Source organism: Erpetoichthys calabaricus, chromosome 14 (genome assembly GCF_900747795.2).
Source record: "Erpetoichthys calabaricus chromosome 14, fErpCal1.3, whole genome shotgun sequence".
Lineage (NCBI taxonomy): Eukaryota > Metazoa > Chordata > Cladistia > Polypteriformes > Polypteridae > Erpetoichthys > Erpetoichthys calabaricus.
The window spans coordinates 19,884,630-19,910,632 of NC_041407.2; the positions used below are offsets into that span (position 1 = coordinate 19,884,630).

The 26,003-nt window shown below is 42.6% G+C and overlaps 1 protein-coding gene across 1 annotated transcript in view; it reads right to left on the bottom strand.

Moving 5' to 3' along the window:
- The window catches only part of pik3r5 (phosphoinositide-3-kinase, regulatory subunit 5), a 178,266-nt gene extending 154,134 nt beyond the window's left edge, over positions 1-24,132 (bottom strand). Inside the window, 1 exon segment of the mRNA XM_051918933.1 lies at positions 23,910-24,132. The gene's annotated coding sequence lies outside the window, so the exon portion shown is untranslated.
- Positions 24,133-26,003: the final 1,871 nt, after the last annotated feature.

Consider the following 26,003-nt stretch of genomic DNA (forward strand, 5'->3'; position numbering starts at 1 on the left):
AGTTTCCGCAGAGAGCATAACCAGCTTACATACCCAAAATAAAAGTCTCATTCTACTACATTCTTGTCCTTCAATATCTCTTCAGTTCATCTCTTATTGTTTTATGGAAAACTGCATGTGACAACTGTCAGGTCTTACTGTACACATGACATCGGACAATTTCTTAAGCCACCAAGCTAGAACGCTCTGTAGTTTTACTTAGCCCTTTCAGCAGTCTCTGTATGCTATTTCTAAGACAAATGCTATATATTTCTTGCATTCAAAACACTTCATTTACTGCAAGCTATGTTACCTCTTGATGATTCCCTTTATTCTCTCCCAGAGACAAGTCAGGGGACTGGCTTAACTAGGAAACAAAGCAAGCGTCAAAACCGAGTGATTTAGAGCATGTAATAAAGTAGTCAAATTGTGAGACAAAAATACCATAAAAAATTCGGAAGTGAGCGTCAGTAGGCTTTGCACCCTAGGAACCAAGTTACCAGAACTATTCAATAACATCTCAATCATTATTTACTGCTCTGATGCTGAACTTTCTGATCATAAAATAGGTCAATATAATAGAAATTGTCATAATTGCAGAATTACACTATTTGAGGGTTCTTCTACAGCGCCTCTTTCTCTTGCACGATTTGACTCAAAAACTAATCAGCACATTCATCGTCTCATAACAGGCTTAAGTTCTGTGTCTGGTATTTTTCTGTCCAGATGTTTTAGTTCTGGACTGTCCTCAAGAAACTGTGACACACAGACAGACACACACCCATTATCGAGATATCGATGTTTTCAGTATTAGGGGACCCTAAAATGTCAAGATCCATCAATAAACAGAGATCGAAACTTTTGACGAATCTAAAGCTTCCACTCCTCTCCTATAGACGATAGGTTATGGTGGGGGAAGGCAGAAAGTAAAAATGAGAGTTGTAAAGTCCAATGCCAGTAGATCAAAGTAGAAAACAGCAAAACAAGAAGTGCAAAAGGATTTTTGGGTCTGCAAACTTGGATAGTGAACTTATACATGAGAACAACCTTTTAACCCAATACATTGTCATTCTGCATTCATCATATGGCGGGTCTGTTGAGGTTGGAAGTTGAAATTGCATCATTTGTAACATTCACACCTCGCACTACCCAAATGGGAAAGTAAATATGGATGCCCCCATGAAAGCTGATCTTCTAGCAACAAACACTAACTAATGGGTCTATAGTCCAGATCAAAGAAGAAACTGAAGAGCATGAAAGGCACAAAAAATATGTTGTCATATTTAAAAAAAGATTTTAAAGCTCTTGGCAATGATAAACTGCTTGGAAGCTGAAATTAAATAAACTGGACAAAGCAATCATTGAGCGTAATGTACAAACAGTAGCGCGTATCAACCTAACACCAGTTAGTCTGTTACTATTCATTCTGTAACGTTAATGTTTACCTTCTTGATATTCAGTATTATGAATTGATTTGACTCATTTGAAGTAATCTCTTCTAATAAACAAATTAAACCTATAAAGTGTTACCATATTACCTGATCACAGTACACGTTGCCATTTTGTATTGGTGTCAAAATCTGAAGTCGGACATATTCAAGTAGGAAGTTGCATTTTCTTTCAATTTTCCAAGTCGGGGGTCAGAAATTACGAGTTCGTAGTTTTAGTGGAATGAGGTGTTTCAACCCCGTAACTCTACCCCTAATAATGGAGTCAGTATCCTACCGTCAGGAAAACCATATAGTGAGGCCTTCCAAAACCAAAATGGTGGCGGAAATGATAGAAAATTAAATATAAGGATCTACACCACATACTATAGGAAGGAATAAAAGCAAGAATCAAATTCCATTCCTTCAAAACACCCAAAATGGTAAGTCTCTAAAGTAGAGAAGCTTAATTCAGAATGAGCTAAACAATTAAATAAAATTATGCTTCATAATATTTTCACATTTTTTTTTTCACTTAAACAATTACAGTTATGACTCAATTAACAATGCCCCGACTGACGACTTCACGCTTTAACGACGGAGCCTCCATTGAGATGCCATTAATGAAATGACACAGAGTCACGTCCCTGCTTGCTGCACATGGAAGGCAGCGATGCAAATGCGTCCAAAGTCAGTTCATCGAAAAAGATGTCAGACACAGAGGTACATCCCTGTGCGTTGCTGGCACGACTCTAGGATTTCGCTGTGCAACACCATAGACTTGATTAACAATGATCCAAATTAACGACGTCACACTTTAACGACAGAGTCTCCATTGAGATGGAATAAATGAAATGACACAGAGGTACGTCCCTGTTTGTTGCACACTGAAAGCAGCGATGCAGATGCAACACCTTGCATCCAAAGTCAGAGCGGCGAAAATGACATCGGACACAGAGGCACGCCCCCGTGTGCTGCTGGCGCAAGCTAGGGTTTCGTCGCACGCTGCATACGGATCTCAGCAATGTAGACAGGACACCTTGCATTTAATATACATCAAGTAGTTTAACAACGAAATCGATTAATAGTGTTCTGGTAGGGACCGCATGCCGTTGTTAAGCGAGACATGACTGTACCTTTCTCATTCTGCAGTACCCACACACGGTGATTGACCAGGGAAGCTGTCATAGACCAATTTGCTGATATTAATATTATTAGTAGTAGTACTTTTATCACAAGTGCCAATAATACACTTGTTTAAAAGTTGTTACTTTGAAAGTCCACCTTCGAGCAAATTGTGCCAGCTTCTTGTTGCACTTGCTGTAACACTGTGGCCAGTTTACATGGAAGCTGCCAAAAGTTCACATTGTTGCCTTGCTCAAAAGAGGATTTTTTTTTTTTGGTTAATAAATGTTTATTGAAGAAAATAGAAGAAATGCAAACAGAAACAGGATGTGTGAAATTACAAAATAAAAAACATCCCCCCCGCCCCATACAAACACACACACACACACGCCCATCCCAACCCAGTGAGGAACAATGATAAACATAAATGGAGAAAGTGGTTAAACAGAGTCCATGAAAATAATCAAAAAGGGCAGACTGAGAAAGAAAGGCACCAAGAAGGATGAATCATCATCGTACCACCCATGAGCTTGATGACTGAAAGTCATTCTCTGATGTTGGGACCAGAAGTTCTGATAATCCTCAATGTAGAACAATTAGGTGTTAGAAAGATGATATCCAGGAACCAAAAGAAGCAGAAGAGGGTTACTTCGAGTCTGCTAGGTTGTGATGCTACTCAGAAAGAGCAACCTCTGCTGGATGGAGCTGAGAGAGTATGGAAAAGGAAAGTATGAGGTGAGAGAAGAATCTGGATGGAGAGGACTGAAGAGAGGAAATATGAAGCACCAAACTAATATGATTTGACAGTGGGGAAGTCACAAAACATGTGGAGGAAGGTTCTGGGAACATTTAAAGAGAAGAAGGGGATCAGGGGATTAACTTATAGCAAAACCTTTACACAGGGTAAGGTAAGAGCAATAGAAGAACATTAGACAGATTTAGACAAGAACAGGCCATTCAGCCCAACAAAGCTCACCAGTCCTATCCACTTATTTCTTCCAAAAAAACATCAAGTCGAGTTTTGAAAGTCCCTAAAGTCCTACTGTCTACCACACTACTTGGTAACTTATTCCAAGTGTCTATTGTTATTTGTGTAAAGAAAAACATCCTAATGTTTGTGCGAAATTTACCCGTAACACATTTCCAACTGTGTCCCCGTGTTCTTGATGAACTCATTTAAAAATAACAGTCTCAATCCACTGTAATAATTCTCTTCATAATTTTAATAACTTAATCTTCTTTTGCTTAAACTGTATAGGCTCACCTCTTTTAATCTTTTCCTCATAATTCAACCCCTGTAGCCCTGGAATATGCCTAGTCACTCTTCTCTGGACATTTTCTAGTGCTGTTATGTCCTTGTTGTAGCCTGGAGACCAAAACTGCACAGAGAACTCAAGATGAGGTCTCACCAGTGTGTTATAAAGGTTGAGCAGAACCTCCTGTGACTTGTACTACATACATCAAGGTGCTATATACAGTAACCTAACATTCTGTTAGTCTTCTTAATGGCTTCTGAACACTGTCGGGAAGTCGATAGCTTAGAGTCCACTATGACTCCTAAATCCTTCTCATAAGGTGTACTCTCGATTTTCCGACCACCCATTGTGTATTCAAACCTCACATTTTTACCTCCTATATGTAATACTTTACATTTACTGGCATTAAATTTCATCTGCCACAAATCTGCCCAAGCCTGTGTGCTATCCATGTCCTTCTGTCTTGTCCCATTAATTGTTCCAAAATAGCATCAAGTTGAGTTTTTGAAGTTCTCTAAAGTCTACCACACTATTAAGCTGAGCAGGACGACGATGATTGGGGTTCCTGAATTTAAAAGTTGACATTTCTCACAGAGTTGCAATAGGTTGAAAGCCCAACTATCTGGTCTCATGATATTCTTGAGCAGTAGAACAAATAAAGTGAATGCCACCTGAAGTATAGCTTTATGCTTTATCTCTTTACTCAAAACATACTCAATAACATGTATTATTATTATTATTACAAAAATATTAACAATAATAAGAAGGCCAGTAAAGTCGTAGCTCTACCTCCATCTACACCAGGGGTAGCATTTTAGGTGGTGTGACAAAGAGGAAGGCTGTGTCGTGATTCTTCAAGATTGAGTGAGGTGCACTCTCCGACTTTATCGTGGTGCAATTGGTGCCATGATATGTGTTGTCATTCGTAGGTCATTTATCAGTTTGTGCTCCTGTTTTATGATATGATAAGAACCAAGCATTGTGTGCATAGTTGTCACCTGTGAATGAGCTGCAGAAATGTGTGTTGTCACGGGTTTCTTGTTGCGTGCCGAGCAATCATAAAGGCAAATCATGGTTTTTTTTAAGAGAATGGACTTTGGATCTTGCGATGATGCTTGGGGAAGGGCGAGGCCAAGTATGGATTTTTGTGCAAGTCCTGATCATGCAACATCACCAATTTTGAGGTTTAATTGATATTTTTACCCCAACGCAGGGCCATCTTAACGTATGGGCACAATGGGCACTGGCTAGGAGCCCCAGGAGCATAGTGGACCACAATGTTTCTGATGTCTATGTATGTTTCCATTTTGCTATCAAAACAGGGGCCCCAGCATGGTACTTTGCCTGAGGGCCTATGATGCTATTAAGATGTCCCTCGGGGACTAAATTGGCTGCAACACCTGCTGCTTACACACAAGCCAATCTCTCCTGCTGGCGGTAGCGCAGCATTTTTAATGGTCTGGAACATTTGCTTTTGAACTGCAGTGCAGGTGTCAATGGGGGACAAAGCTCGTCGACTGCATTTCATTGCTTAGCAGTGTACCTACACCTGTTGCTTTACAGGAGTCTCAAATACCCCAAACCCTCCAATCATTGGTCATGTGCCATTTCATCTCAGCGCTTGATGCTTCATGGGATACATCAACCCCTGGATCATTAATCGAGTGTCTATGCTTCACGGGGGACACATTTAAAAGGTTACTGAGATTTATAAAGGTAAACTGCTCAATTTATATTAAAATTGATGGAACGCCACCAGAGAATATGCACTAGAGCTGCAGTAAGAGCTGGTGAAATAGCATCTAAAGCCTCTAGAAAATGAGGACCCACACCGGAAAAGAGACTAAAGAAAACAAAATCAAAGGCCACTGCAAGGAAATCTCACTTCTGGTCAAGTTAAATAAAGCAGTCACAAGCCAGAGTGTGCACAATAAAGCTGATAAAATCAAAAAGAAACACCAAATTAGTGCCCTAGGTGAACTGATTAAAGTCTTCAGAATGAAGCTTCACGCAACAGCTCAAAGAAGAGAAAAGAAATACACGAACCAATACGCTCAGTTACATCAGAAAGGAGTTTTCAAAGTAAATACCAAAAACTTCTACAGAGTACTCAACTGCAGTCAAACGCCTGTCACAGAGGCCCCCTTTCAAAGACTAATGGAGAGCATCTGGTGAAAGACACTTGAGGACAGCAGGTCTTACAACACCTAGGCCTACTTTGCCAAGCAAGAAGAGCTAAAATCCCAGAACATAACATTCGAAATCCGGAAGCATTACACATTAGACAAGATCACAACTGTCGTCAGAGATTTCCATGGTTAGAAAGCACCTTGTTCAGATAAAGTTCAGAGTTACTGGATCAAAAACATTGATTGTCGACACCAAGATTTTGCAAGAACTTTCAGCGAGGTGACTAACAATCCAAGTTTTTCAAACTTGTGGCGTGGATGGCCAGGACCCCTAACCTATAGTGGAAGGACCGGGGTAGAGAGCGTGCACAGGGTATTATCTCCCCTGGATCACTAGTTGATTGCTACGGTGACATGGATTCCTGCAGGACTTCATGGGAGTTGGAGTTTGGGTAAGCCCTGTTGGGTTCTGGAGGTACTGCCAAGAAGTACTGCAGGGGCTGTGGATCCCTACTTTGTCAGGCTTCTGTCTTAGCTGGAAGTGCTCCCGAACCATGCTGTTGGGGCACCAAAGTACTCTTGGGTACCTGAATAAAAGGAGCCAGCTGCCACTACTCCAGGAGCCAAAGTTAGGAGGAGGTGGATGAAGCTTGCTGGAGAAGGAGGAGGAGTGGAGGCAAAAAGAGAGGGTTAGGCTTAGGCTTAGGGTTAGGGTTAGGCTTAGGGAGAGAAAAGGAGAAGGAGAAAGTACTGTGTTGTTTTGTGCCTTGTGGTGTTGTATACTGTGCTGCTAAGGGGAACAATTATGAAATGTTCCCCTTGTTAATAAACCCATGTGTTATGTACTAAACTTCTGCATGGTGTCTGTCTGTGTTGGGTTTGGGTGGCTGGAGTGCCCCCTGCAGGTCACACTTGTTTATTACTTGATTGACCTTTCTTCTCTTGAAAAGTAAGAATCCAAAGGCAAACAAGGAGCTACCATCTAATTAGTTGTCTTTCAACTATACAAGATCCAGACATCATTAATCTCCAAGATATTGTACAAGCGCCTTCTCGCTAATGATATCTTACCTACCAGAGTAAAAAAATGCATGGAAACAACCTCTCAGGAATGAGATAAAAGTGAATGCAAAAAAGAGAGAAAGAAAAACCTGGATTGATTACAAGATATCACTTGATACTATCCCACATAGTTGGATTATTGCCTCTCTCTCAAAAAAATTGAGCCAACTCTACCATCTATGGAGTCTTACAGGGCACACCAAAAGAGTGGAGAACAGTCATTCAAAGAGTTGCATAAGAACTGGTAAGCCAGCCACAGAGGGATATTCCAAGTTGACACCTTATCTCCACTGCTATTCTAGATAGTAACCATGAACTTTCCCAACAGTGATAACCCAGGTCACGAAACTGAGGACAGATTGGCCAACCATTTCCTTCACATAAATGATCTCAAATTCTTTCTGAAAGGTGGTAGTAAACAAGAAGGCAGTGTGGTTGTGGTCTTTGGACCTCAAATCTTGAGGTTGTGTGTTCAAATTCTGCTGCTGATACTTTGTGGTCATAAGCAAGTCACTTGATCTGTCTGTGCTCCAATTGGAAAACCAAAAAAACAATGGAACCAATTTGATCATAAATGTCAGATAAAAGTGTCAGCTTGATAAGTAAATGTAAACAAGAATGTGCAAAATTTACATTCGTGGCCTAGAAATACACTTTAAGCTAGACAACATCAAAACAGGCCAATTCATCTAGGAAAAGACATCTTGCCTGAAAGAAGACTTCAAGATCAGGAATTACAATCAGAATAAGGCCTAAATATATTTAGGAGAAGATAGGAGCAATGATATTCAGCAAACCAAGATGAACAAAAACTATCAGAGAAGCAATACTACCAACAGCAAGAAATACACCCAAGGTGTGAAGCTGAATTTCAAGAGCAAGATCCAAGAGATCAACCATTTGGCAATACCAGTGCTCCTCTACTGTTTCAGAATAGTTGCTGTAACTAGAAAGTCCAGAAAATGGATTACAAAATCAGGAAGCTGCTAACATCTAGCTTCCATCACTCCGATGATCAGGATGAGGCCCAAATGCATAACTGAAGATGAGAACAATGCTATTTAGCAAAACAAGATGGAGACAACTAACATCAGAGAAGCAATACTACCAACACTACAAAACTAACTCAAGGTGTGATGCTGAATTCGAAGAAAATGATTGAAATGATCAAGCATTTGGCAGTACCCGTGCTCCACTACTCTGACAAGAAAGTCCAGAAAATGGATTACAAAATCAGGAGGCTGCTAACATCTAGCTTCCATCACTTCAATGATCAGAATGAAGCCCTAAATAAAGTATCTAGGTGAAGATGAGAGCAATGCTATTCAGCAAAACAAGATGGAGACAACTAACATCAGCGAAGCAATACTACCAACACTACAAAACTAACTCAAGGTGTGATGCTGAATTCAAAGAAAATGATTGAAAAGATCAACCATTTGGCAATGCCAGTGCTCCATTACTGTTTCAGGATAATTGAATAGAAAGTCCTAAAAATGGATTGCAAAATCAGGAAGCTGCTAACATGAGGCTTCCATCACTCCAATGATCAGGCCCAAAAGTATAAGTGTATAAGTGAAGATGAGACCAATGCTACACAGCAAAGCAAGATGGAGACAACTAACATCAGAAAATATTACCAACACTAACAACCTCAATCAAGGTGTGACGCTAAATTTCAAGAATAAGATCCAAGAGATCAACCATTTGGCAATAACAGTTCTCCTCTGCTGTTTCAGGATAGTTACTGTAGCTAGAACACCCACAAAATAGATTGCAACATCAGGAAACTGCTAACCTCTACCTTCCATCACTCAATGATCAGGATGAAGCCCTAAAGTATCCAGGTGAAGATGACACCGATGATATTCAGCAAAATAAGATGGAGACAACTAACATCACAGAAGCAATACTACCCACACTACAACTCACTCAAGGTATGACGTTAAATTCCAAGAACAAGATCCAAGACATCAACCATTTGGCAGTACCCATGCTCCACTACTCTGACAAGAAAGTCCAGGAAATTGAATTGCAAAATCTGGAAGCTGCCTACATCAGGCTTCCATCACTCCAATGAGCAGGATGAAGCCCAAAAGTATCTTGGTGAAGATGAGAGCTATGCTATTCAGGAAAACAAGATGGAGACAACTAACATCAGAGAAGCAATACTACAAACACTTCAAAACTCACTCAAGTTGTGACGCTGAATTCCAAGAAAAAGCAATTTACCATTAGGCAAATGCCAGTGCTCCACTACTGTTTCAGGATAATTGACTAGAAAGTCTCAAAAATGGATTGCAAAATAAGGAAGCTGCTAACATCTAGGTTCCATCACTCCAATGCTGATGTGGACTGGTTGAATATACTCAGGAGCAGTGGTGGACTGACCATGAGCTGGAAAGTACATGTAATGGCACAGTAAAAGACCTATGCCAATATATCACACAGGCTAATGACACAATTGCCAAAATTATTAGAAGTCATGAAAACACTAAACTAAGCAAGAAGCAAAGAAATTAAAAAATATATATTTTCAATATGAATCGGTTGCCCAGATCACATCATCTAATCTGTGTAACCTCATAAACAAATTGGAAGATGCTATCACTGGCAAAAATGTTAACAACTTAAACCACTTTGTGATTAGTTCTTGGTAAAAAATTGCGTACATACAGTAGATAGATGGCAATGAATTGCCTACTCGGTGAAGAGAGAAGCAGGGATTCTTATTATAGCAGCTCAAGGTCAGGTGCTCAACACTCAGAGTGTCTTTCTTAACCAGAAATTGGGCAGCAAGTGCAGAATGCATCACCAGATAGAGGAGCAGGTCATTCTGGTTGCTCTGCAATAGCGCTGAAAGAGTACACAGATGAGCACAATAAAATCGCTGGCTGTCTGCTCTGGTCTATGCTTCAGCAAGACCACCTAAGTATGCTCGATAACTGAAGAAATCATCAAAACTGAAGAAGCTGTAATCAGATATGATATGGCTGTTCAGTCAGATCGCACTAGAGGGGAAAACAAAACCGGATATCACATTCTATGTCACATTCATCAATGTTGTTGACCTTGACTATTCTAAACTCACTATGAGGCAGGCAGGAAAGAATCACCAAATGCAAAGACGCTGCGATAATACTTGCTTGTGGAAAAAAAAAAAAAAAACATAAATAACTGTCTGATTTCTGTTGTGGTGAAACTTTAAGAAGGAGGTTTCAAAAATAAATTGACGAGCGGCCAGATAAAATAAGCCCCACTCAGAGCCGCAAACTAGCAATCCCCAGAGCAGCCCATGTACTTTAAAGAGTCATGAGCCATGAACATTAAAAACCAACACCTTAAAATTAAGTTTGCATCCTATTAAATACTGCTGACAAAAGCTGAAGAGAAACACAGATATGATAATAATAATAATTATAATCTAATTTCATTGAATTTTCATGGAGAGTTGGCTCCTGATTCTTGAAGCATGAAGATTCTTGAGGACTGCCATCCCCCTTAAAGAAGAAGAGGCTAACTCCGGGACTTGAGCGGGGTACTTTTTAAAGTGACATGACAGCTGCTTTTATCTGTGTGTGTCAGTCCATATTCCAATCCTATCGCGGTGTGGGATATGGCCGGCCATTCATACTGGCCAATACCCCCAGGCCGCTAGATGGAGCCCTCCTTGCAACGTGGAGATGCCTCGAATTCCAGCAGGGCATCATGGACTATGGAGTTTTAATACACAGCCCTGCTGGATAACGTCGGGGCCGCCAGGGGACGCTGCAGGGAGACACAGATAAGTTTATTTTCCATACAGCCCGGAAGTAAATCCTAGTCACATGGTTGGAAGAAATAAAGTGCTTCCGGGCTGATGACGAAAAGAAGTTTTTACCTGACCCGGAAGTGATGGACTGAGGGACAGAAACACTTCCGGGTCATGGACTATAAAGGACTCTGGGAAATCCCAGATGGACGAGCTGAGCTGGGTGGAAGGGTGGCAATGCGTCTGGGAGTGGAGGATTAATTATTGATTGTATTATTGTGTATTGTATGAGTATAGTGGAGTGTAGAGTGCTTGGTGCACATTATTATTATAAAATAAAGTGATTTTGGACTTTTATCTGGTGTCTGATGTCTGGTCTGAAGGTTCAAGTGGTCGACAGTGCCTGTATCTGTTACAGCGGCTTGTTACACTGGTGGTAGAAGTGGGATGAGCCCGTGTTAAATTTTGCCTGCTACTCTGTGTACCTTCTCTGTTACTGTTTCAGTAACTGTTGAATCCATGTTCAAATATTGACATTTTGTTGCTGTCCACGACATTCTTTTAACCACACAAAACAATTTCTGAGCATGGCTAAGCAACCAAATGGCACTTCACAAAGAGCTGTTATACCACTACATGGAGCAGTGCGGACCACTAGAGGTAGCAGACGTAGTTTAAAGTTTATGGGGTCATTGGTGTCATGTGTATAGAGTGCTATGAAATTTCAGAAGACTCTCTGTTGAAATAGGTTGAAAGGGAAAAATCGCCGGGCTTTGATTGGGTATAGCAGCCGTCCCTATTGTTCTATCTAGAAGGCTGGCGTCCTTCAACATCTGCAATAAGATGCTGCAGATGTTCTATCAGACGGTTGTGGCGAGTGCCCTCTTCTACGCAGTGGTGTGCTGGGGAGGCAGCATTAAGAAGAAAGACGCCTCACGCCTGGATAAACTGGTGAGGAAGGCAGGCTCTATTGTTGGCATGGAGCTGGACAGTTTGACATCCATGGCAGAGTGACGGGTGCTGAGCAGACTCCTGTCAATCATGGAGAATCCACTGCATCCACTAAACAGGATCATCTCCAGACAGAGGAGCAGCTTCAGCGACAGACTGCTGTCACTGTCCTGCTCCACTGACAGACTGAGGAGATCGTTCCTCCCCCAAACTATGCGACTCTTCAATTCCACCCGGGGGGGTAAACGTTAACATTATATAAAGTTATTGTCTGTTTTTACCTGCATTATTATCAATCTTTAATTTAATATTGTTTTTTGTATCAGTAAGGTGCTGCTGGAGTATGTGAATTTCCCCTTGGGATTAATAAAGTATCTATCTATCTATCTATCTATCTATCTATCTATCTATCTATCTATCTATCTATCTATCTATCTATCTATCTATCTATCTATCTATCTATCTATCTATCTATCTATCTATCTATCTATCTATCATGCAACTGACAGATAAGCTTTAGAGTCTGACTGGAAGATCCGCGTAAGAAAACAATACAAAACAAATAAAAGGTACATAAAGAAATGAAACAGAAGTCCAAAACCAGAATCAAAAATTGAAGATGAAAGAACGAAAAAGGGTCAAAACTGAAAGAAACACGTGAGGAGAGAGTTAACAACCTTGATTATTCTTTTGGCTTAAAGGGTTTGGGTATCCATACTTCGGATAAGGAAATGAGCTCAAAGATGCCCTTTAATGCTGTTGTGTCGATAATAAGACCACAGAGGCTTTGTCCCTAGAAAGGCAGTAAGCGGACCTACCAATGGGACTCAGAATGGTGACATTTGAGGATGCAAAATGGAGTACAAGACATCACAAGACAAAACAAGAATATCGAAAATAAGCAGCATAGAACTGAATCATGACCCCTATAATAAACAATCCTGCGGATTTTGTTATAATCAACTGTCGTTGCTGATTGAGGATCAATCTGTAATGAATGGAAACAACTCTGTTAAAACCGTCAAGATGGGCCTATGTAAAAATGATGTTGCTGTGAGGGAACAGGATATCCACATTTAGAGACTTTGCATAGAGAAACATAAGAGAATACTGTAAGAGTTTAGCAGAAATCTCAAAATAAAAAGTCAATCACAAATGACAAATCGCAATTTGGGCTACAAGTAGACAGAAGATGGCCCTTCTTTCATGATACAACACTAAGGCTTTTCCCTTTCAGTAGCCATTCCTGTTTATTATAAAGAAGGCAGCAAGTCAATAAATGACCTGTAAAAACCCCAGATTTAGTGATCAACTGCATTTCAGGGTGAGACAAGATTAGAAATTAGTCACTGGCATTTCTGCAATAGGTGTCATTACCCCATCAGAACACGCACATGCCACACAATGAAGACACAGTTTTCATCATCTTTAAATAAAGTCCTGATGTTCTGTCAAGTGATTAACTCATCCCAGAATAGAAGAGGAAGTGGGCAAGAGTGGGCAGAGTACAAGAGAGAGTAAAGGAAGGGAAGCATTCTCAAACAGCTGAGGTCAGCTTGCATCATTCACTTCAAGGCCTACACTTCAGGGAATTTGCTCATTGCGTCCACTGGGGGGTTGCCCCCAGCTGATATGATATCCCCTTTCTTTGCTAGTCCTTCATCCATATCATGTGTTCTTTCTGCCCTCCTAGTCTGCACATCAGAGTCTACCAAGATGATAGTTTTTAACAAGCCCCTGAGCAGGAGATTCATGCTTGTGGAATAACAATAATCACAGTGCTCTTCAAGTGCAGATGTAATCTGCTGAAAAACACTTTGCCCAAAAAGCTTGCACAAATCACGTACTGAGCTGGCATTTTGAAAAGACGGCACTGCCTTTCACACCAAGACTTCTTCAAACATTTCAGCTGTCTTTATGACTACTGTCAGGTCACTCCACGTGTCTTCTAATGAAGCTAAACCGCTCAGGATGACAAGTGGACCCCCCAGTGAATCTAAGTGGACCCCTAATGCAGATCATCCAATTCCCACTTATTGCATGATTCAGTAAATTAAGCAGATGGAGCCCAGGAGCTCAAACTTAAGTGGGCACAATAGTGAACGCACAGTAATTCTGGTGAATTTTAGCTGAAGTTCCTGACCTACATCTGTGTGATTTTATGCATTGTGCTGCTGCCAAATGATTGGCTGATTAGATAATTGCATGGATAAGCAGGTGTATGGGTACTCCTAATAATTTGCTTAGAGAGTGTATATACACACATATTCAATGTATACATAATGAATACAATATACTGTATATGTATATATATATATATATATATATATATATATATATATATATATATATATATATATATATTGTCACACACGTGCCAGGTCAGGGTTCTAACCAGATAAGCAGTACCACCCAGGGTTAAGAGAGGGCGCCCTTGCTAACACAAACTTTTGTTTTCAACCCACAGTTCAGAAGTGCGTCGACCAGAGAACAAATGATAGCCTTTCTGGTATCCAATCATCAAACCCCTTCCGTGTACCAACACCGGAACAGAGCAATCATTTTTGACTAGACCACAACTCCTGATGTGACCAACAGGAACACACTTCTTTGTTTTTATTTTATCACCCTTGTGTGCTTGTTAATTTCCTTATTTTTCAACACTATTCACCGTTAAACATGGGCTCACCTGTTCCCCAAGCTTTTTTTTTTTGACTCACAGAGGGTTCTATAATTAAATGGCATAGTCGGCAGGATTCTGACCCGTCTGAAGGATGTCAGAACCCACTGAATTAACCAATGTGATCAGGGCATTGAAAAAACAATTGTGCTGACTTCAGGTAAAGGTAATAGACCAGCAGGATCATCACAAACAGGACAAATCGTGCCAAACTGCAGAAAGCATTCTTCAACACAGAGTAAAATGTGGCTGATAACTACGACAAGTTACAAAAAGAAACGCTTGACTGCTGAGGTTTAATTGCCACCTGCCAAGCACAGAAATGTAGAGACTGGAAATTTGACCGTTCCACAAGATCACAGATTTTTCATCTCAGGAGCAAAACAGGCAGATGACTATGACCAGGCAAAAACACAGCTGACAAAGTCGCTGAGCTCATTTTGTGCGAATACCTGGCACATGGTGCTGCCAGAAAGCCTAGCCAGACCCATCAAATGCCACCCCTGGGAAAACAAGGAGGAGCTGCACTGACCGTTCTTCAGACAAAAGAACTAAAAGGAAAATGGAAGGCCAAGCCGCCGAACTACACAAAGGCAAAAGCCAATCTCTACAAAAGTGATGCAACCACCTGCAAATCTATAACCTCCCAGCCACCCTGCTATATTCAGTGTGGTGAATTTGGACACATCATGTCTAATTATCCCTTGTTTAACAAATCAAAGAATTGCAGTTGGACCCTTAGTTGTATGTACTTTATTGTGTCTACTTCCGTTTACAGTTATCAATGGGTTTATGATTAAAGCTCTTGTTGATTGCAGTAACAAGATCATAATTGACGCTCACCAATATGTGTGAATACAAAAATATGACAGGAAAATGACCAATGCCACCTGGAAACCTGGTGTTACATGAGAACCAACTGTGAGATTGTTTTCCATGAGGCCTCACAGCTTCTCCAGGTGGCTGTGCTGCCATCTCCTATGTATACCATGATACTGGGATGTGACTGGTTGCAAACTGAATGCAACAGTACTCCACTGTAGCCTGACCTACCCCAAACCCTAGCCATAGAAGATAACAACTCATCTCAAGATGTCTCCACACCATGCTAAAGACCAGGTAAGGATGTCGCTGTTCATACGTTGACTTCAAGGCAGTTGATGAAGTGACGTCAGTGGATGTTGCACCAGAAACGCCTGTAGATGAGGAAATAACCCATCTGGAGAATATGCCTGACCCTTTGCATACTGTAACTTCAAATATAGGCTGCTGCCGATTCATTCAAATAAGAGCAATGGAACTTTGATTCATGGAAGTTGGCCCATAATGCTTTGGTTTCAGGGACTGGCCATTCTACCAACAACTACTCCACCACTGGTCCAGAATTTGTACTTGATAACAATCTGTTACATCAGGTAACTGAACACAAGGAGGAGGTGTGCCACCAGCGCCTGATACCTTGACTGTTTCAGGGTGAGTTTTCCGATCTGGCTCATACCATGGCTTGGAGCTCACTTAGGCTCTGGTAAATCATTAGAGGGGATTAAAATGATGCTTTAAAGGCCTGGTATCAACAAGGAGATACGATACTTTTGTGCACCATGCCCTGAATGTCAATTATGCCAAATTCCACAGAAGGAACATGCTCTGTTATTACCTGTGCTTCTTAATGACAGTCTCTTTGAGAGAATTGTAGTCGATATCGTGGATTCGTTAAAACCTTCCACTGGTGGGCATAATTATATTCTGATCCATGTAAACTATGCCACCCAATATCCAGAGGCCATTCCCATATGACAAATTAGTTTCAAAACAAATGCCTTGGAACTTGTAGGGTTCTTTGTGTGTATATGGATGCCTGAAGAAGTCTTACCAGACCAGAGGACTCCCTTTACATTGGATACATTCAGGGAGGTTGCCAAACCTCCTTACATATTAAACTCCTCAGAACATCTGACAGATGGTTTGGTTCAGCATTTCAACCAAACTCTAAGAAAAATCATTAAGAAAAGTCATGCAAGAGGATGGAAAAGATTGAGACCTGCTTATTTATTTGATCTTGTTTGATTATCAGGAAGTGCCTAAGGCCTCCACAGGATTTTCTCCTTTTGAATAACTTTACGGAAGATGACTTTGTGAATTCTTTGACATCCTTAAAGACTGCTCAGAATCAGAAACCCTACCTTTTCTTAGTATTACTGAATATATTGTGCAGTTGTGAGAAAGATTTGCCCCCTTATGAAAGTACACATAGAGCATGTGCAAGTGACGATATAGGAGTTTAGTTCCGAAAATCAAGTAATGGTGTTAATTCCAACTAATCACTTTAAATTATTAGTGAATTGGCAGAGTCCTTATGAAATTAAGAAGCCATCGGGATTGGTGGATTATTTGATCTCCCAACTAATTGATCATGTTTATCATGTTAACCTATACAATACCGTTGAGGGATTGTGATGATGCTGCATTCTCTTCCAAGATAGGTAGATCAATCTTTGCTAATTCTAGTCACCTAAATCCATCCATCCATCCATTTTCCAACCCACTGAATCCGAACACAGAGTCACCTAAATTTCACAGAAAATTTATCTCCATCCCAAATGAAGCAGTTGGAAGCCACCATCATGCCCATTCTAGAATGGTAGACACCAAGCTGGGTGTAACTTCAGTGGGTAGTGTATCACCTCAATGTTTGTCGACTCTCAACACGACCAAGGGTTTTTGGCCAATTCCCTAAATCAGTGGTTCTCAACCTGTGGGGTGGGCCCCCCTAGGGGGGCGCGAAGATGTGAAAAAAAGAAAACAAGAATCGAAAATATGAAAAATACATCTATTGAAACCAAAACAAATTAACTTAAACTACATTCTGATACTAGAAAAATGAATATAGTTTTAGATAAATGTCGATAAAAGTTAAGTAGGTATAATAAAATATGCATCTATGATATATCATTAATTAAAAAAGAACAAATTGGTATTAGTGGGCTCCTTTCAAAAAAACGTTAGGGGGGCACGATTAAAACTGTTATGAAAACTCGGGTTGAAAATACTTAAAGGCTGAGAAACGCTGCCCTAAATGAATTCAGCAAAGGAAATAAATGTGTTTAGAGCCCCTAACAGACAATAACATTATAGGGTCCTACCATTTGGGATTCATATGGCACCAGTAACATTCTAGCATCTGCTGTAAAAACTGCTGTGCACTCACAGTTAATTATCTCAATGACATTATTCTATTGTAAGCAGAAGACATCTCCGGGGCTCTGACCAGTAAAGCACTAACACCCAGTGACGAGAGACGGCGCCCTTGCCAGCACATCCTAATTTTTCAACCTGCAGTTCAGAGAGACAATGACTTGAATAAGAAGGATGGCTCTTCTTATATCCCATCATCATCTAGGAACAAGCAGGCAGAAACCAACCAGCACCGGAAAAGGACAATAATTCTTGACTCGACCATCGTACCTGAGATGACCACCATGAGCTTTTCTTTCTTTTCATTTCAGAACCCTTGATAATTTTGATAATTTTCTAGTTTTTCAACATTCTTCACTTTTAAATGGGGGTCCAACCCTTTTTTTGCATAAAGAAGTTCTAGAACTTACTATACTGTATGTATACAAGGTGAGTCAAAATGATGTTAACATTTGAATGGCAGAAACAATTTATTCACAAAACATGCTTCATATGTGCAAGATGAGTTACAGGAATGTCTCAACCTGTATATATTATATTATATATATATATATTATATATATATATATAATAATAAATTTTATTTGTACTGCACTTTATATTTTAGCAATCTCAAAGTACTACAGAGTCAAAAATAAGAGTCTATAAAAATACTTTAACAAAAAGTCTGAGTTTTTAGGCTTCGTTTAAAAACATCAGTCGACTGTGGGGCTCTCAGGTAATCAGGGAGGGCATTCCAAAGCTTTGGCGCCACAGATGAAAAAGCCCTGTCACCCATGCTGCTGAGCTTAGTTCTGGGGACTTGGAGGGTGTTTATGTGTACAGAGCAGAGGGTACGTGAGGAAGTATAAGGAGTGAGAAGTTCCTGTAGGTAAAGAGGGGCATGTCCATAAATGCACTGATGGGTGAGAAGGGAGACCTTGTACTCTATTCTGAGCTGGACAGGGAGCCAATGAAGAGGTTTCAGGATCGGGGTGATATGGTCATGCTTTCGCACCCTCATCAGGATCCTGGCAGTGCTGTTCTGAATATACTGAAGTCTCTGGATACTCTTACTGGGAATCCTGATGAGGAAAGCATTACAGTAATCCAGCCTGGAAGAGACAAAGGCATGGACGAGCTTCTCTGCATCTACCAGGGTGAGTGTTGGGTGTAGTTTGGCGATGTTCTTGAGGTGGTAAAAGGATGACTTACAGAGGTTTTTGATGTGGGTGTCAAAGGTGAGTTGTGAGTCCATTTTAACACCCAAATTGGTAACAGATGTGGAAAGAGGGATATTTTGACCAGAGAAAGTGATACTGGTGATAGTAGAAGAACGGAGATGGTGCGGTGTACCAACTAAGATGGCTTCTTATATATATACACATATATACATACATACACGGCAGCACGGTGGCGCAGTGGGTAGCACTGCTGCCTCGCAGTTAGGAGACCTGGGTTCGCTTCCTGGGTCCTCCCTGCGTGGAGTTTGCATGTTCTCCCCGTGCCTGCGTGGGTTTCCTCCGGGTGCTCCGGTTTCCTCTTACAGTCCAAAGACATGCAGGTTAGGTGGATTGGCAATTCTAAATTGTCCTTGGTGTGTGGGGGTGTGTATGTGCCCTGCGGTGGGCTGGCGCCCTGCCCGGGGAATGTTTCCTGCCTTGCGCCCTGTGTTGGCTGGGATTGGCTCCAGCAGACCCCCATGATCCTGTAGTTAGGATATAGCGGGTTGGATTATGGATGGTGACCTCAGTCTCAGAGATGGGGGAGCCCACCTCCGAGTCCCCAGGCTCTGCTTCCTCATTGGAAGGCATGTTATTGGGATTGAGGAGGTCTTCGAAGTACTCCCCCCACCGACCCACAATGTCCCGAGTCCAGGTCAGCAGCGCACCATCCCCACCATATACAGTGTTGACACTGCACTGCTTCCCCCTCCTGAGACGCCGGACGGTGGACCAGAATCTCCTCGAAGCCATCTGAAAGTCGTTCTCCATGGCCTCCCCAAACTCCTCCCATGCCCGAGTTTTTGCCTCAGCAACCACCGAAGCTGCATTCCGCTTGGCCTGCCGGTACCTATTAGCTGCCTCCAGAGTCCCACAGGACAAAAGGGACCGGTAGGACTCCTTCTTCAGCTTGACAGCATCCCTCACCGCCGGTGTCCACCAACGGGTTCGGGGATTGCCACCACGACAGGCAACAACCACCTTACGGCCACAGCTCCAGTTAGCCGCCTCAACAATAGAGGCACGGAACATGGCCCATTCGGACTCAGTGTCCCCCACCTCCCTCGGGATGTGGTCGAAGTTCTGCCGGAGGTGGGAGTTGAAGCTACTTCTGACAGGGGGCTCTGCCAGACGTTCCCAGCAGACCCTCACAACATGTTTGGGCCTACCAGGCCTGACTGGCATCCTCCCCCACCATCGAAGCCAACTCACCACCAGGTGGTGATCAGTTGACAGCTCCGCCCCTCTCTTCACCCGAGTGTCCAAGACATGTGGCCGCAAGTCCGACGACACGACCACAAAGTCGATCATTGAACTGAGGCCTAGGGTGTCCTGGTGCCAAGTGCACATATGAACACCCCTATGCTTGAACATGGTGTTTGTTACGGACAGTCCGTGACGAGCACAGAAGTCCAATAACAACACACCGCTCGGGTTCAGATCGGGGGGGGCCATTCCTCCCAATCACGCCCTTCCAGGTCTCACTGTCATTGCCCACGTGAGCACTGAAGTCTCCCAGCAGTATGAGGGAGTCCCCAGAAGGTATGCCCTCTAGCACCCCCTCCAGGGACTCCAAAAAGGGTGGGTACTCCGAACTGCTGTTCGGTGCATACGCACAAACAACAGTTAGGACCCATCCCCCCACCCGAAGGCAGAGGGAGGCTACCCTCTCGTCCACCGGGGTAAACCCCAATGTACAGGCTCCAAGTCAGGGGCAATAAGTATGCCCACACCCGCTCTGCGCCTCTCACCGGAGGCAACTCCAGAGTGGTACAGAGTCCAGCCCCTCTCAAGGAGATTGGTTCCAGAGTCCAAGCTGTGCGTCGAGGTGAGCCCGACTATATCTAGCCAGAAACTCTCAACCTCGTGCACTAGCTCAGGCTCCTTCCCCTTCAGAGAGGTGACATTCCATGTCCCAAGAGCCAGCTTCTGTAGCTGAGGATCGGACCGCCAAGGTCCCCGCCTTCGGCCACCACCCAACTCACATGCCTTCCAATGAGGAAGCAGAGCCTGGAGACTCGGAGGTGGGCTCCCCCATCTCTGGGACTGAGGTCACTGAGGTGGTCAAGAAACTCCTTGGTGGCAGGGCCCCGGGGGTGAATGAGATACGCCCGGAGTTCCTCAAGGCTCTGGATGTTGTAAGGCTGTCTTGGTTGACACATCTCTACAACATCGCATGGACATCAGGGACAGTGCCTCTGGATTGGCAGACCGGGGTGGTGGTCCCCCTCTTTAAGAAGGGGGACCAAAGGGTGTGTTCCAACTACAGAGGGATCACACCCCTCAGCCTCTCTGGAAAAGTCTATTCGGGGGTTCTGGAGAGGAGGGTCCGTCGGATAGTCAAACTTCGGATTCAGGAGTAAGCAGTGTGGTTTTCATCCTGGTCGCGGAACAGTGGACCAGCTCTACGCCCTTAGCAGAGTCCTGGAGGGTGCATGGGAGTTCGCCCAACCAGTCTACATGTGTTTTGTGGACTTGGAAAAGGCGTTCGACCATGTTACTCGGGGAATCCTGTGGGGGGTGCTCCGGGAGTATGGGGTACCGAACCCCCTGATAAGAGCTGTTCGGTCCCTGTACGATCAGTGTCAGAGCTTGGTCTGCAGTAAGTCGAACCTGTTTCCAGTGAGAGTTGGACTCCGCCAGGGCTGCCCTTTGTCACCAATTCTGTTCATAACTATCAAGGACAGAATTTCTAGGCGCAGCCAGGGTGTTGAGGGGGTCCGGTTTGGTGGACTCAGGATTGGGTCACTGCTTTTTGCAGATGATGTTGTCCTGTTTGCTTCATCAGGCCGTGATCTTCAGCTCTCTCTGGATCGGTTCGCAGCTGAGTGTGAAGCGGCTGGGATGGGAATCAGCACCTCCAAATCCGAGACCGTGGTCCTCAGCCGTAAAAGGGTGGAGTGCCCTCTCAGGGTTGGGAGCGAGATCCTGCCTCAAGTGGAAGAGTTCAAGTATCTCAGGGTCTTGTTCACGAGTGAGGGAAGAATGGAGTGTGAGATCGACAGGCGGATCGGTGCGGTGTCTGCAATGATGCGGTCTCTGCATCGGTCTGTCGTGGTGAAAAAGGAGCTGAGCCATAAGGCAAAGCTCTCAATTTACCAGTCGATCTATGTTCCTACCCTCACCTATGGTCATGAGCTATGGGTAGTGACCGAAAGAACGAGATCGCGAATACAAGCGGCTGAAATGAGTTTCCTCCGCAGGGTGTCTGGGCTTTCCCTTAAAGATAGGGTGAGAAGCTCAATCATCTGGGAAGGGCTCAGAGTAGAGCCGCTGCTCCTCCGCATCGAGAGGAGTCAGATGAGGAGGCTCGAGCATCTGATCAGGATGCCTCCTGGACGCCTCCCTGGTGAGGTGTTCCGGGCACGTCCAACCGGCAGGAGGCCCCGGGGAAGACCCAGGACACGCTGGAGGGACTATGTCTTCTGGCTGGCCTGGGAACACCTCGGGATTCTCCCGGAAGAGCTAGAAGTGGCTGGAAAAGAGGGAAGTCTGGGCATCTCTGCTCAAGCTGCTGCCCCCGCGACCCGACCTCGGATAAGCGGAAGAGGATGGATGGATGGATGGATGGATGGATGGATGGATGGATGGATGGATGGATGGATGGATACATACATTCACATATAATGTGTAAACTATGCAACATATATACAGTACATATATATATATATATATATATATATATATATATACTGTATATATATATATATATATATATATATGTATATATATGTGTAAATACTAGGAGGCTTTGCCCCGTGCTCGCTTCACTTGGATTTCACTTTCACCAAAAAACAAATATTTTAATTCTCATGGATTGGCTTCATTGGGAAGAAATACTACTTTTCCCTGATCTACAAGTCTCCAACAAAGTTTAAAGCCGAACAATATCTACATACTTCTGTCATATCACCTATGTCCATATAGTCAATCTCTTTTCACTGTTCTCTTATTTCACAGAGTAATAATTTCTGTTTGTTTGCGATAATGCGATCTTTACTTTCATTTTTTGAGACTTTCGATTTTAGTACTTTCATTATCTCTAACCTGCCCTGCATGTGTATTGCTCCAACATTTTTGAACCTCTATGCAATGTTCTACTTTGTCATCTACTCTTTGTCTTTTATTTCCAGCCCCGGGCATGGTTAAATCTCTTGGCATAAAGTGTCATCTCGCAGGATTTGAAATTATCTCTCTGAAAAAGTCTTGTCTTGTCCCAGGCTAAAAAGTCTCATCTCATTCCAGGATTTTTTTATATAATAGAGAAATATAGTCACACACACGCATCAGAGGGTCATCTCCGGCCTTGTCAACGTTAAACACTACCACACCAGGACACAAGGGAATGTGGCCGCTAACTGTCTTGTCTCCTTTTCCACCCACAGGGCAACTGACTCCGCCCCTTCAGGTCCACACACTATAACAGCAGGGCGCTCCCAGAAGGCGCCATCTAATTTGGGTACGAGCAACCTGCCGGATGGAGCTCCATCCTTGAACCCTAATCGCTCATCAGAGTCTTTTCCATGGTAGCCAGTGGCTGAAACCACATTTTTCTGTTTTTTGCACCATTGTTTGCATGTTATTTTGCTCCAATTTATTATATCAGTAAACGAGGTGACTCAGTTGGCGCCCCAACATTTAATTTGGACTTGTACATTCCTTTTGGTCGGCCACAGTATATATGTTTATAGTATTATATATACAGTAGATGCATACATATGCATATATATATATATATATATATATATATATATATATATATATATATATATATATATATATATATATATATATATATATATATATACACACACACACACACACACACAAAGAATTACATATAAGTTTGTTGTAAATATTCTTCTTAATACATCATCATAGAAATTTTCCAGTACTAGTTTTACATATAGAGTACATTTGCGTAATGAAACAGTGTACTTTAAAAAGAAGCCCTTATTTTGCTATATGGCCTTAGGGAGCAGAGACAGCTATGAATGATCACTTTTGTTATGGGAGAAGCCCGCCTTTCAGCTAACGTATATTCAAAGCTGTACCTTTCTTCCCAGGCACTACCACACCACCCTGCTGTCATGACGCTTCTTCTTATTTTCCTCCAGCACTTCTCTTGATGCCCCCCTCCAGAAGGACTCACCTGAGACTCTAAAGAGTTTGCCACACGGTCCACCATTGTTCTTCAAGATGAGAGTTCTCAGAGCAAGGTGCAGAATCCCGTGCACACGTGTGTACACACAAGTAGGAGCTGAGAGGGCATCCTTCACCCAAACAGATTCCGAGAGTCAGCCAGAACGTTCAGCTGTAGGCACGGCGTCTGCCTTTACAGAAAGCTAAGAGCTACAAACAGGAACTGAATGAGAAAAAAGGCACAACAATGTGAATTAGAGAGAGAGGAAGAGCATGCCTCTTGTCAACGGGAGGAGTTTCTAACCCTCACGTCATAGGAAGCACCTCACCACCAAAAATGGTTGTCAAGGTGATGGGCCTTTATTTTGTTTCATATTTTGGTATATGTGGGTAAACAATGCTAGAGGTCTTTTATTTTTTTCTTTCCTAGAAACACCATCCTCAATGTATAATCTGTAGAGTGGCATATTTTGGACACCTGTACAGAGGGCATTACCCACTGGTGTTCAACCATCGAGTGGCATTATAGTAAAAGACACAGGACCAGCACAGACCACAGGCCAGTAATGGCCTGTTAAATGAACCACTTCAGTCTGTGACTTTTAAACTTGGCAGCTTACTGCTTGAATCTGAACTCATTCACACTGACATGCTGTGGACTCTCAGGTCAGCACCTCATCCACTTGTGCAGACAAAGCAAAAATATTCGGGTTCAAATTCCTTTTCAGCCACTAACTCTGAATGGCTCATTAACTGAAGTGCCTGAATAGGGGAAGATCTCAATTTAACCATTGGCTTCCTGTGGGATTTTCATTCAAGCCATACTGGTTCCTTCAGTTCATCTCACTGCAAACAGTGAAATCCAAGCAAGTGAAAAGTTTTTATATGAAGCCATTAAATTGTGTTTTACCAACTGAATATTCAAGAAATTGACATCAGTCGTTTCCTAAACTGCTCTGTCCTGAAAAGGGTCACGGGGGTCTTCTGGAGCCTGTCCCAGCAACCATAGGGGGCAATGCAGGAACAAACTCTGGATAGGGTGTCAGTCCACCGCTGGGTAAACACACGCACACACACCAGGGCCGATTTTGCGTGGCCAATCCACATAACTTGCATGTCTTTGGACTGTGGCAGGAAACACACGCAAACACGCAGAGAACATGCAGACTCCACATAGAAACGCGAAACCTGGTCTCCTTACTGCTAGGCAGCAGCGCCACCATGTTTACGATAATTTAGCTTATTTTATGAAATCTTGTCAAGTTACCCCATTGGCAGAGTTTTATGCTAAATAAAAGCAAAACAACTCCCGAATTCATTTCTTTTTCCCCAGCTTTTGCATATACATTTTTTGCAGTGTTGCAGCAGTCACAGAAACTGGATGCGAACGCCAGTCCGACACGCCTCAAAACAAACAACGTGTGATAATTAAAACGAGTGGCCACACAGGAAAAGATAGATAGATAGATAGATAGATAGATAGATAGATAGATAGATAGATAGATAGATAGATAGATAGATAGATAGATAGATAGATAGATAGATAGATACTTTATTAATCCAGGGGGAAATTCACAAAAACAGTGAGCTTCTTCAGCATTACTCTTAAGATTTTAAAGAATACAATTTCTTTTAAAAAGGCGCTACATAAATGTATATATCAATGTGAACTGAACATATTTAACCCAGTTAAACGAGCACACGAACCCAAGAGAAGTCCTACATTTGTCCGTAACTGGAGCACAGCGTGCGGTGTGATGTCTAAAAGAAGTCAAACAGCGCCACCTGCCGGGCACATCGGCGCAGCGGACGGCATTTCTAGCGCAGGGACAAACCAGAAGCATCTTATTAGTTTTGTGCAGTTGTTTCTTTCTTTCACTTCTACCTAAACTTGTAGTGTTTATTTATTAATTATTATGATGACGATGATGATGATGTCTAGTCCTACATATCAGCTTACTGCGCATGTATTTCTTCAGCAGTTATTACGTGACTGCAGTTTAGACCGACGCGGCGTTCCATTAAGATCCCTTGTCCAAAACAGTTTAGTAATCTGCTAATAAGCGAGGACCAGAAAACTCGTGCAGGGGAATCTAATCGCGAT